This window comes from Rhinolophus sinicus, chromosome 4 (genome assembly GCF_057876585.1).
Source record: "Rhinolophus sinicus isolate RSI-liver-muscle chromosome 4, RSI-T2T, whole genome shotgun sequence".
In the NCBI taxonomy this organism is placed as follows: Eukaryota; Metazoa; Chordata; class Mammalia; order Chiroptera; family Rhinolophidae; genus Rhinolophus; species Rhinolophus sinicus.
Genome location: NC_142504.1, coordinates 70,692,620 through 70,702,151, shown reverse-complemented (window position 1 = coordinate 70,702,151; position 9,532 = coordinate 70,692,620).

Genomic DNA, 9,532 nt, shown 5'->3' with positions numbered 1-9,532 from the left:
GCTCAACAACATACCTCGGGAAGTATCAGATCTCAAATTTGGACACGGGTGGTCGGCCAGTCACCAAAGTGTACTTTGTACTCCACACTGATTCTCCTTCAAGGAACAGGATACTGCACTGATAGCATAGTTATATGCTAAAGTTAGGCATGGCTCTTTCAATAGATTACAGTCTAAAAGAGACAAATGGTAGTAGTAAGAATAATGTATTATAGCTACTCATATACATCTATCATCTCTGTGCAAGAGGGTGAGACCAGCATAGTGTCTTTAATATCTAGAATACTATAGGAGTTCAATAAAGATTCAGTAATTACAAAAAGGAAGGCAGAAATGCAATCCAAAGGTGACTAGAACAACGTGTATGTACACTGGCAAATCTTACAGTCTTGCTATGGAGACAGATGTACCGTTAATTAACTCTATTTGAATTAGAGCAGTGCTTCTTAGCCTTTGCTTCATATTAGATTTATGAGAGGAGGTGCAGAGGGAGGAGGTGGGCAGTGGATAAGTCTTTTATAAAAAGATACCAATGCCCAGTTCACATCCCAGGCCAATGGAAGCAGACTCTCTGGGTGAAACCTGGTGGGGAGTTTCAAAAGGCTCCCCAGGTGGTACTAATGTTTAACCAAGACTGGAGAGCACAAGTGTGTCCCCCTGTGTCTATTATGAGGGACAAAGAATAAAGGTATCAGTGCAGCAGTGAATGCCACGGATCTCTCTGAAGAGATGTGGTGTTGAAGGAGATCTGATACTGATGACCATACCAGGAGAGGGACATTAACCAGGAAGCCAAGGAGGAGCAGGATGTCACTGAGAACCACGGGTCCAAAGCACAATCTTGTCTCAAGGTCATGCTTGGGACCTCCAAGGCCAGCGCTGATCCCCGATGGCCAGTGTGTTAGGGACAGAATGGAAATCCAGTTTAACACTAGAGTTTGGCATGCTATGGTAACTCCACGCGGACAGCTGGCGCTAGTCCCTGGGAGCCTAGCATGGACTCAGCATCTTTCTACATGGAGGAGAAAATAAAGATTCCCAGACCCCTCCTGAGACGGATATGGCCAGGTGCAGGTGAGGTGCAGAAGGCAGAAATTTGAGTTTCCTGCAAGCCCCCCCGGAACCTACTTTGAGGAGTACTGCTTAGGGACGCCAGTCTGCGTGGATGTGTGAAGATGCTGCAGGCAGGATCTGGGCTCTCAACCCCTCTAAAAAAACACAAGCTCCCCATTTGTGTGGTTTATAAATTGGACTTTCTGCAAGACTTACTTAGAAAAATGAGTTTCATTAGAATAGCAAAAGTTGAGAACCATTACAGTGGATGACCTCAAGGTCCCCACCAAATTCCAACATCCTATGAACCTGTGTGGAGTAGATTCCAAAGGGACTGGGAGGGAGAGCTGAAGAGCAAAGACTAAGTTGGGGACAATGTTTTTATTTAAGAAGTAAACAGAGGAGATTACTGTCAAGGAAAAAAAGACATAAAAATTTTAAAGGCTTCAGTTTTCAAATACTTTTGAAATCCACATGGCATACAGATAAACCAGTGAAATGGCAAATATCTGCCAAGGTAGTATTTTGTCTTATATGAGACATAAATGGATGGCTCTTTACCCCTGTAGGATCTGGGTAGGTAGTCGATGATGGGAATGAGAAATCGACACCCAGGATGGGGAAATAGCTTCAGGCCAGCCATTACTAAAGAAGACATTTTCTCCTACTTGCATCCAGCAAAAACTATACAATCTCTCCTGTTACAAAAAGTATTTCTAGAATGCATTTTGAAAGAGGCACTGGTGGACATCTGTGGGAGCAGAGCCCCAGAAAGTAGTTTCCAGGCTCTCGGCCTCATATAGACAGGTGCCTGGCTCAGGTAGTAAATGGCCAACTGTGATTGCATGGCCATCAGCTGTGGCTAGTTGGCCGTCAGCTGTAACCAGTGAGCCATTGGCCACAATATAACTGCTGTGGCTACGCTAGCAGAAAAGAGAAGAGAGGAAGAATGGGGGCTAGCAAGAAGATGGCGGCTGGGCTGGCAAGCGTGGATGGCGGTTTTCGGACAGTGTGGATCCAGCCTCCAGTGAGAGTATAGTGCCGCCAGAGAGAATATAGTGGTATGACTCCCCTACCTATGGCTCTGTGGGTGTTCCTTTTTGGCATCACCATATCCTGCGTTCTTGTGTGGGGAGTGGGAGCAGAGACCCCGCAGGCCGCCCTGCATGACAAATGGCGCAGCGAGCAGGGTCTCCCGCACGACAAATGGCGCAGCGAGCAGGGTACGGTGCCGGCCAAAGCTCTCCGAAGGATGGTGGAGCAGTTTGTGCGTATGAACACCCAGTCTGAGGAAGACCAGGAGGAGCAGCTGCCGGAGAGCTGGACCCCCGTGGAGGGGTGGGAGGATGTGGATGGTTCTCCCACCAGCACAGGAAAAGCCATGCAGCTGCTGCAGAGATGGAGCCCCGTGGAGAGGTGGAAAGATGTGGACGGTTCCCCAACCAGCACAGGCCGGAGAAAGCGAAGGTCGTTGCAGCCCTGTGGGCCGGGGAAGTTCCTGCTCAGGCAGCCCAGATGCAGGACTTATAGTCCCAGGAGGTAACGCTTGCTGAGTCCTCCGTGGGAGATAAGGGTGAGGTCAAGGTCATCCCTCACCCCCAGGACAGCCCTGGTGAATGACTATGGCTATGGGGAATTGCCTTCCATCCCTAATTTAATGGACCGCTTGACTGTTTGTTTGGGAACTGTTGTTAGTGGAACTGGGGGATATTTGCTTTTGTGTCTTGACTGGTCACCATTGAGAATATGTAAGCACCTTGATTGTGAGTCGCTGTTGTTCCAGCAGGGTACCCTGAGAGGCCCAGAGAGAGTGGCAGTGCCCTGAGAGCCTGTGGGGGCAGAGCCCCAGAAAGCAGTTTCCAGGCTCTCGGCCTCACATAGACAGGTGCTGGCTCAGGTAGTAAATGGCCATCAACTGTGATTGCATGGCCATCAGCTGTGGCTAGTTGGCCGTCAGCTGTAACCAGTGAGCCATTGGCCACTAATATAACTGCTGTGGCTACGCTAGAAGAAGAGAGAAAAAGAATGGGGGCTAGCAAGAAGATGGCGGCTGGGCTGGCAAGCGTGGATGGCGGTTTGCGGACAGTGTGGATCTAGCTTCCAGTGAGAGTATAGTGCCGCCAGAGAGAATATAGTGGTATGACTCCCCTACCTATGGCTCCGTGTGTGTTCCTTTTTGGCCTCACCATATCCTGCATTCTTGTGTGGGGAGTGGGAGCAGAGACTCCACCGGACGCCCCGCACGACAAATGGCGCAGCGAGCAGGGTATGGTACCGGCCGAAACTCACCGAAGGATGGTTGAGCAGTTTATGCATACAAAAGTCGAGCTTCGGGAGGCCCGCAAAGAGCTACGCCGGGAGCGGGAGGCATGGTCTGCCTGGGAGACTCGAGCCTCCAGATGGCACAGCTTCCTCTTGGCCATGGAGGGCGTTGTCCTCCTTTTCTTGATCTGCTTCGGCTGTTGGGTCCGAGGATTGTGGATATTATACACGGAGGCCTCCACCCACTCAGACACCTGGCACGGTGAGCAAGATTCCGACCAGGTAGGAATGGAGTCTGACTCTGGGCAGGAGGATGTATGGCCCCCACACAGTATATGGTGTTCGGTGGCCACTGTTCTCAAGGGTTGGACCCCCAAGGAGGGGTGGGAGGACATGGACGGCTCTCCGGCCAGCGTGGAGAGGGTCCTGCAGGCTCTGGCTGAGCAGTTGCCAGAGGAGGAGAAGGAGAGAAGAAAGAGAAAGAATGGGGGCTAGCAAGAAGATGGCGGCTGGGCTGGCAAGCATGGATGGCGGTTTTCGGACAGTGTGGATCCAGCCTCCAGTGAGAGTATAGTGCCGCCAGAGAGAATATAGTGGTATGACTCCCCTACCTATGGCTCCGTGGGTGTTCCTTTTTGGCATCACCATATCCTGCGTTCTTGTATGGGGAGCGGGAGCAGAGACCTCGCAGGCCTCCCTGCATTACAGAGCCCTGGCTGAGTCCAGGAAGTCTGGCTGAGCCCTGAAGATACCCTGGCTGTGCCCAGGAAGTCGGGCTGTTCCCAGAGAGAGTGGCAGTGCCCTGAGAGCCCTGGCTGTGTCCAGGAAGTGTGGCTGTGCCCACAGAGAGTGGCAGTGCCCTGAGAAATCCTAGCTGTGCCCGGGGAAACTAGTGGTACCCTAAGAAGTCCAGGAAGTCTGGCCGTGCCCAGAAGTACTGGTGGTGCCCTGAGAAACCCTGGCTGTGTCCGGGAAGACAGGTGGTACCCTAAGAAGTCCAGGAAGTCTGGCCGTGCCCAGAAGCACTGGTGGTGCCCTGAGAAACCCTGGCTGTGCCCAGAGAGCCTGGCTATGTCCAGGATATTGCATTCACCCCCAGGCTCCTCGCACAGGTCCCCTCGCGGAAGATGCTTGTCGCGTAGATTGTGAGGTGAGAGCCTGTAGGGGTGGAGTGTGGGAGCAGAGCCCCAGAAAGTAGTTTCCAGGCTCTCGGCCTCATATAGACAGGTGCCTGGCTCAGGTAGTAAATGGCCAACTGTGATTGCATGGCCATCAGCTGTGGCTAGTTGGCCGTCAGCTGTAACCAGTGAGCCATTGGCCACTAATATAACTGCTGTGGCTAGGCTAGCAGAGAAGAGAGAAAAGAATGGGGGCTAGCAAGAAGATGGTGGCTGGGCTGGCAAGCGTGGATGGCGGTTTGCAGACAGTGTGGATCCAGCCTCCAGTGAGAGTATAGTGCCGCCAGAGAGAATATAGTGGTATGACTCCCCTACCTATGGCTCCGTGGGTGTTCCTTTTTGGCCTCACCATATCCTGCGTTATGTGGGGAGCGGGACCAGAGACCCCGCAGGCCGCCCTGCATGACAAATGGCGCAGCGAGCAGGGTCTCCTGCACGACAACATCAATGGACTATTTTGCATTGGGAGAGAATTACATGGCTAAACATTTTCAGTAGCTCTGGATTCCAGCATGAATTTGTGAAATAGCAAAGGGAAAGAAATGGAGAGAACAAAAAAAAAAATAGAATTAAAATATGGACTTTGAATAATTTCAAAACAGTCAACTGATAACTGTCTTCATAGTGTGTTACTGTGATACAAAGAAATGCCAGCCTGACATGCACCCTTGGGTCCTTTATGCTCTCACAATTCCAGGTGGTCACTCATCTTTCTGTAATGTAATTGCCTGTGTCTCCCGATAAAGCGTAAGCTCCCTTTGAGGGCAACAGTGTTGTATCCAGTATTGCATCCCAGGACTTAGCAGAATCTGTCAGATAATGGGCGTGTAATAAATACTGTCTGACTTTAATTGACATGGAACAGAGTGGAAAAGAAGAAAATAATTCTCTATAGAAGACTTAATACAACGAGGATTTGAATAGAACCAGCACTGAGATACTCCCTAATCACTGGTGGCTCAGGTTGTTCATACGAGAACCACACTGGTATGTAAAACACTATGCTTGCATATTAGTTTTATTTTCACTTACACCTCTGCTTAAGTAATGAGTGATTCTGTAAACCTAATTTTGTCCATTCTGTATGGTGAGTCAAGGCCTCTTAGTCCAAGTCCATTATTATCTATTTTACATCCCAAGTTCTGGGATCCCTTTAGGTCTTGTTATATAAGATTTCCTGAACCAGGCTGACCCAGCAAGAATTTGTGGTCTGTCTCCTGGTGATCAGATTGGCAGAGAAGGCTAACCATACCCCCCGTACACAGCACCTGAAGAAAAACGACTGCTATCCATTCCAGTGCCTCTGCAGCTAAACACTGGGCATGGGGATTTGACAGCCGCCCCCTTCCAGAGTGACTCCTATATAGTGGGTACAGGCTTGAGTATCCTGCCACAAGTCTGGGGCAGGTGTGTCTGATTGGCAGAGGCTGGTCACACACCTTTATGCCATCTGCAAGGAAACCCGAGAAAGTAATCCAGATTTCATAATGAAAAGCCACCTTTGCCTGCTAAGTTACAGCATTCCCTAAAGAGATTCTCACCTGCCAAAGTCAGGGCTGCCATCATTATCACTCTCTACCTCTTGTTTTTACTTCTGTCTACCAGTCTCCACGTTACCACTCTCCTATTAGCAGCCCAAACAGAACTTTTCTGTACTTTGTCCTGCTATCATCAGTTATGATCTCACTATTCATATGGATGGTCTATCAAACAGCCTAACCCCACAGCACCTAGAAAGCCTCAAATCAAGAGACTTCCACCTTCACACTACTCTTGTCACTTACACCCAGACTTACACCAAGGAGCTTGTCATTGCTGAGAACTGCTCCACTTGAGAACTCTTTATCTCCTATTTCTCACTCATGCCCTCATCACCACTACACCTGCTCTTCTTCCAGAGAGAGGTCGTTGGTGTCCCTCTTTTTAGTCCCTTTGAAGCTTCTTTCTTTCCAACACAACACGGAGCAGCAAAGCATGGTCTTGGAGCATGCTTATTGCCTTGGTACCCCTGTTCTTCTCGTGATCTGCCTAACAGTGAGTCCATTCCATAAATTGTCTACTAATATGCCCAGGCTGCCAGTCCTACTGGAGAAACTCCTTCAACCTCTTGGTGGGCATCATATAAATCCTTGATCTCCTGCCTTGGCTAGGCCTTGAATGCAGAGAAACTATTTATGTTTGGCAACTACCATTTTAATCTTTTCCTACTTTTCTCAAGCTCCCTGGCCATCCCTCCCCGTTTCAACACCCTCACCCTCAGCAAATTGCTTGATTCCTACTTTATCAAGAAAATGAAGACAATAGAACATGAAAAATTTCCTATTTATATTGAAAACCATACTTCATTCTTTCCTTTCATTTTCAGATAAAGGGATGTCCCCTTTTTGGTTCAAGTTCAATCCCTCTTCCCAAACTTTGTTCTCTGTTGCCCATTCCAAAAATTTACTTCATCTGCCTTGTGTTATCACCTTCTCATTCTCTCTCCTGTTAGCTTTTGATTCACAAATATTTTTGTCATGTGGGGTCTCTGGTCCCACTCCCCACATAAGAACGCAGGATATGGTGAGGCCAAAAAGGAACACCCACAGAGCCATAGATAGGGGAGTCATACCATATTCTTACTGGCGGCTGGGTTGGAGACACAGGAAGCAGGAGCCACACTATCCACAACCTGCCGTCCACTTCTCTCTGCCAACCCACCTCGCTTGCTAACTGCAATCCGCTCTTGCTAGCTCAGCCACCATCTTCTTGCTAGCCCCCATTTTCTGCTAGCATAGCCACGGCAGTTATATTAGTGGCCAATGGCTCACTGGTTACATCTGACGGCCAACTAGCCACGGCTGATGGCCATCCAATCACAGTTGATGGCCATTTACTACCCGAGTGAGCACCTTTCCATGTGAGTGTGAGAGCCTGGAAACTGCACTCCTGGCTCTGTCCCCACAATTTTCAAGTCATCTTCTTTAGGTGGTAAGAGCCTCAGGAGCAGGGGCCTTTATTGATTCATCTTTGATGCCATCAGTGCTGAACCCACAGCAAGCAATATGTATTTGTTGGGTTGAATCTTTACATTTCCATGTATATTCTCAATATACCTGAAATTTATATCCTAATTAAAAATTCACCTTTGGCTAAGGACCCATGAACAAAAAAAGTTCTTAGCAAATTAATTAGGGACATTCTACTGTCAACTCTATTTGCTCATCTGAACTGAGATTACCTTAGTTGTATACTATCATTACTACTTGTCAGTGATTTATAACAAGCTTGAATTTCACAGGTATGTGTAAATTGCATTTTTAAATACTTGTTAATATTGATATTTATACATGTCTTTTATTCCTAGAACAGGCCTGTGCTAATTAATATTACTTTTCATACTAATAGTTGTTATTAAGTAAAAAGTCCTCAGGATAACTCCTGGTAAAAATCATTTTGCACATGCACTACTAATAAGGGCAGGAAGAGAGAACACAAACAAGAGTTTAGATTCACTTGTAGAGTACAGTAGTTTGTTAGGGAAAAAAAGTTACTTTGAAGATGAATTCTGAATTGCAATTTAAACTTCCATATTAGGAAGTTCTGAGTCCTTCCTACAGAAACTTCTGCCACTACTCAGACGGCCACACTCACTTATTTGAGTCCCATGAGCGTACTTTTTCACAAACCTCTGATTGTTGAGCTACATTCAACATGTCAGATTCTATGCTTTTTACATACTTGTTTGACCAGCTTAGTCTTGTGTCTTGGAAATAAAGAAGCTTCCCATTCCTGCTTCTAGCCCTTACAGATTCTCCCTGCTGCTTCAGTGACTTAGAGTAACTATCTGCTCTCCAGGCACCCATCCACAGTGCCACGCCACTTCCTGTCTCTCTCTGCCTGTGACTCAGATCTGAGGGCCACAGGGGGGCACTCCTGGGCCCAGGACAGGAGAGTTTACTTCATCCCACTCTTGGCTGAACCAGGTCTGCGGACTGGCCCCCTGTGGGGACAGGGCCAGGAGTGCAGTTTCCAGGCTCTCTGCCTCATGTGGAAAGGTGCTAGCTCAGGTAGTAAATGGCCATCAACTGTGATTGGATGGCATCAGCTGTGGCTAGTTGGCCATCAGCTGTAACCAGTGAGCCACTGGCCACTAATATAACTGCCGTGGCTACGCTAGCAGCAAATGGGGGCTAGCAAAAAGATTGTGGCTGAGCTAGCAAGAGTGGATTACAGTTAGCAAGTGAAGTTGATTAGCAGAGAGAAGTGGACGGCAGGTTGCAGATCGTGTGGCTCCTGCCCTGTGTCTCCAACCCAGCCCCCAGTGAGACTATGGTGGTATGACTCCCCTATCTATGGCTCTGTGGGTGTTCTGTTTTGGCCTCACCATGTCCTTGTTTTTATGTGGGGAGTGGGAGCAGAGACCCCACATGACACCACGCGTGACACATGGCGCACCGAGCAGGGCACGGTGCCGGCCAAAACTTTCCGAAGCAAGGTGGAGCAGTTTGTGTGTGTGAAAGCTCAGCTTCGGGAGGCCCGTAAGGATTGGCACCGGTAATGGGAGGTGCTGTCTGCCTGGGAGACTCAAGCCTCCAGCTGGCACATCAACCTCTTGGCCATGGAAAGCGTTGCCTTCCTTTTGGTGATCTGCTGTGGCCTTAGGCTCCGAGAATTACACCGAGGCCACATCTTACACTGAAGCCACCACCCACTCGGTGAGCAAGATTCCAGCCAGGTAGAAGTGGCGTCTGACTCTGGGCAGGAGGACGTGTGGCCCCCACACAGTGTGTGGTGTCCGGTGGCCACTGTTCTCAGGAGTTGGACCCCCAAGGAGGGGTGGGAGGACATGGACGGCTCTCCGGCCAGCGTGGAGAGGGCCCTGCAGATTCTAGCTGAGCGGTTGCCAGAGGAGGTGAAGGCTACAGCCGGCTGCGTGGGCTGGATGTTCCTCACGGCCTTGAGTCTCAACACAGAAAATGCGCTTAATGAAATGGCCCAGGTTCCGGACCAGGTGTCCCAGTTGGAAGCGCTGGAAGCCCGGCTCTGCATGTTAGAAC